Here is a 4,123-nt window from a genome sequence, read left to right as displayed (position 1 = left end):
CTCTAAATACACTTCATTTTCAATAAAGATTTTATTCAACACACATCCAAGAAACTCGTTAAGAAAATGAGTCATTAAAATCTACAAGTGACCCAAAATTTTCTCATACAATGAATATAGATGTGTGGTAACATAATTAGCGCCCCAAATCAAGAGCTTGGAACGAGCATATAATTGTATTCAGACAAAAATGGTATTGCATCAAAACTCTAGTAATGTTGTCAAAAAACGAGATCGACTAGATTTTTATTATTGAGATGCAATTTCAACACACTTCACACTAGAGCTCTCACAAAAAATCCCCTCCTTCTAAAATGAAGTGAGGTATTTATACTACTCCTAGTTTATGCTTATTTAGGTAGGTGAACACAAATACTGTTTCGTCCTTTACCTACCCCTTTTACATGGTCAAGATTTCTTTACTAAGAGTGTTTTCGTAATTTGCTGGATTACAATGGCTTTGGCATGTTTGACTTCAGTTTTTCCTTTGGAGGCATTATCTTCTTTTCCTTGTTGGGACGGGACAGTCTTTTCATTTATGACGCGATTTGTTTTCTCCTCCATCACCTAGTTATTTTCTTTTTTGGTTGGAGTCTCATGTATTTCTTTTGGAAAAGGAATCTCGTTAAGAAAAAGAAGTTTTCAAATTATAAATTACTTAAATTCATCGTGTATAATTATTGTGGAAGCGTATCAATAGTAGTATTGCTGGAAGTTTGATGTTAGAATTTTAGATATGTTATTTCAAGTAGTGCATATGCTACATTAGAGAGGATTTATGTTTTAGTTTTAATAAGCAATTCTATTCAAGTAAAGAGAATAAGTACTCTAAAAAAATGATCTTTAGTGTGCATATGTAACGATTTTCATTTTTAATAAAGATGAGGCTCTTAGAGTTTTTAAGTACCACAAGGTTCATATTTGTAGCCAATGTAGGACAAGTTGGCATTTTCAACTCCCCGAACAAGGGGCTACACCCTAGAGGTAGGCATATGACCTCGTTCAATTGAGCGAGGTCTTGAGTGTCACAAATTTGTTTTTCAAAACGCCTGAGGTGCTATCATCTATGATGCATAGATACATACACAACACAACATGATATGGATATAATGACTCGAAAAATTTTAAAAAGTAAGACACGATACGATGCTAATATTGCTATATATATAATAATTTTTAAAATTTATATTCTTACTTTCTCATAAAATTAAATTATATAAAAAATATAAAATAAGCGTGTTTTATATTTAAGCTCATAATTAAAATATTTGGCTTATAAAATATACATAGAAAACCGCAAATGTGTGTGCCCAACACCATAGCACTTTTTCTTTTTGATTTTATATATGCGAATATTATATTGGAGCCGAGTGTTGTTAACTGATGTAAGTAAAATAATGATATTCTACAATATTAACTATAGCCTATAGGTAATTTACATAAAATTCTATACATTTTGTTATAATTATTTCGGCAAAATTACGCTTTTGGTTTTGTAGATTAAGGGGTTCGAGATATTTAGTCCTCTATTTTACGTAATTTATGAAATTAAATGTATTAATTATTTTCAATTTTAAAACCATTTTGAAAGTATTATAAAGTAGAAAATTAAATGCGTTGAACCGAAACTAAAAGTATAATTTTGTCAATTATTTGTTACTTTCAAATGTAAAATGCTATAGTGGACAGTAATTAACTATGATAGATATTTTGATTTTATCTAAAACCACAAATTTTTTTAATTAATTAATTAGGATTAATAACTTAAAATTTTCCATTAATTTGTTTGAAGCCTTATATTTTCTTGCAATGTAACCTTAAATGAATAAAGTGTGGGTTGAAATTTCCAATGATGTGTAGGTAAGAAAAACAAATGAAAGAAATATTTGGGAAAATCAACCACTAATATCATACAACTTTATATGCTAACATTTTTTTTTTAAAATTTTATTTGGGCCTTTATTGAATTTTTTATTTCAAATTTTATTATATACGTTTTTCATTCTAATTAACATACACATTTATGTGTACAAAGATAAAACAAAAATTTTATATTCCTTATGTACGTATATTAAATGAAATAAAAGATACAGAAATTTAGAATAATTGATTCTTTTCCAACTATTTAATTTCGATATATATATATTAATGTTAAGCTAAGTGAATTAAATATAATTAATACTCCCAAACTCAATTAATCTACTTCTTTTTTATGCTAAAAAATTCCAAGTGCTCTCCCAAACACAACTGCAAAACCAAGAAATGAATCTGTTGAACAACTCTCTGCCTTTTCTCCTTATTTTCATCTCCACCAAATTTTCAATGGTGAACTCCAAGACCCACCCAGATGATATTCGGGCCCTCGAACAACTCAAAACCGGGTTTGACCCGAATTCCATATCACCCGGATCCTGCCTCAGCTCATGGGACTTCTCCGTCGACCCATGCGACAACATCTTCACCGATCGGTTCAGGTGCGGCTTCCGCTGGCGACCTCATTGTCTCCGCTTTACACCGCGTCACAGAAATCACCCTCGACCAGGCCGGATACCCCGGTTCGCTCTCCCACGTTTCCTTCAACTTGCCTTATCTCCAAACGCTGGACCTCTCCTACAATTCCCTCTCCGGCTCAATCCCGGTTTCCTTGTCAAACCTCACCCTCCTCCACCGGCTCAGCCTCTCCAAGAACTCCTTCACCGGTTCAATCCCGTTGTCCCTCGGCGAGCTCACACGCCTCCAAGAACTCTACCTCGATAACAACCGGCTCACCGGTTCAATCCCGGCGAGTTTCAACCTTCTTGTAAGCTTGAAAAGACTCGAGCTTCAACAAAACAATCTCTGCGGCGAGTTACCCGATCTCAGTCAACTCAGAAACCTTAACTACTTGGATTTGAGCGATAACCTTATTTCCGGCGAAGCTGTCGAGATCTTGCCGCTTTCCGTAATCGAAATCTCGTACAGAAACAACTCATTATCCGGCGATTTAAACGTTAACATCGCCGAGTTGAGATGTCTGCAAGTATTGGACCTGAGTTACAACGAGTTAACTGGGACGATACCCTCTTTGCTGTTCGATCACCCTTCTCTTCAGCAACTCACAATCTCGCACAACAATTTCAGGTTCTTGCAAGCGCCGGCGAGCAACATGGGCTTGACGAGCGGGCTTGTGGCCGTGGATTTGAGTTACAATGAGCTGCATGGCTTGTTGCCGGCTTTCATGGCTTGGATGCCGAGCTGTCTGCTCTATCGTTGGAGCACAATAAGTTTACTGGGATGATACCGTTTCAGTACGCAATGAAGGCAGTGGTTCCTCGGCCAGGTACGGCGCCGTTTCAGCGGCTGCTGCTGGGTGGGAACTACTTGTTTGGGCCGATTCCGGGCCAGTTAATGTGCCTGAAGCCCGGGTCCGCGAATGTTAGCTTGGTGGATAATTGCCTGTACAGGTGTCCGGATACTCTGTTCTTCTGCCGAGGTGGAGATCAGAAGTCTTTGGTGGATTGCAAGACATTTGGGCCCATTATCCCATAAATGTTTCATATTGGGCCTTATCTGATGAAGCCCATTTATCTCAGTTGTATAACTCTGCTTTATTATACAATTAGCTAATAATTTTTCAAGTTACAGGTCATGAGATCGAATCTCACCAATTTATAAATTGTTATTTTACTTTAAGAAAAATTATCAATCAGATATACATATTTGATATTCATAATTAGTATATTAAGCCTTTATATATTTTGTGATATTAGTTATTTGAATGACAGAATAAAAAAATTCACGTATTACTTAGACTGCTTGGGCTAAGTTATTCAAGAGAAATAATGATTTATGCGGAGTTTGGGGAAAAAATTAGGTCCCTATAGTACAAGATAAATACCTTACAAGGATGTATTAGACGATTTATCCAACTCTATAACTAAAAGTAAATGGGACCTAATTGTTATAATTGTCGATGATTCGGATTATGATATGATTGTAATTATTACTCAAAATAAAGTTAAAGGTTATCCCTTCAACTTTTATTTAGAAGAAATCTACTGAATGTGTTAAAAGATTCCAATTGAATCGGAAGTTTGGTTAACTGAATATTCGATTTGATCCAATAAAAATCAATTTTATTTTG

The 4,123-nt window shown here is 35.0% G+C and overlaps 1 pseudogene; it reads left to right on the top strand.

Annotated features, from left to right (window-relative positions):
* On the top strand, positions 2,279 to 3,591 carry LOC105166280 (annotated as a pseudogene).

This window comes from Sesamum indicum, linkage group LG7, assembly GCF_000512975.1.
Source record: "Sesamum indicum cultivar Zhongzhi No. 13 linkage group LG7, S_indicum_v1.0, whole genome shotgun sequence".
NCBI classification, from domain to species: domain Eukaryota; kingdom Viridiplantae; phylum Streptophyta; class Magnoliopsida; order Lamiales; family Pedaliaceae; genus Sesamum; species Sesamum indicum.
This window is presented reverse-complemented; position numbering and strand designations above follow the sequence as displayed.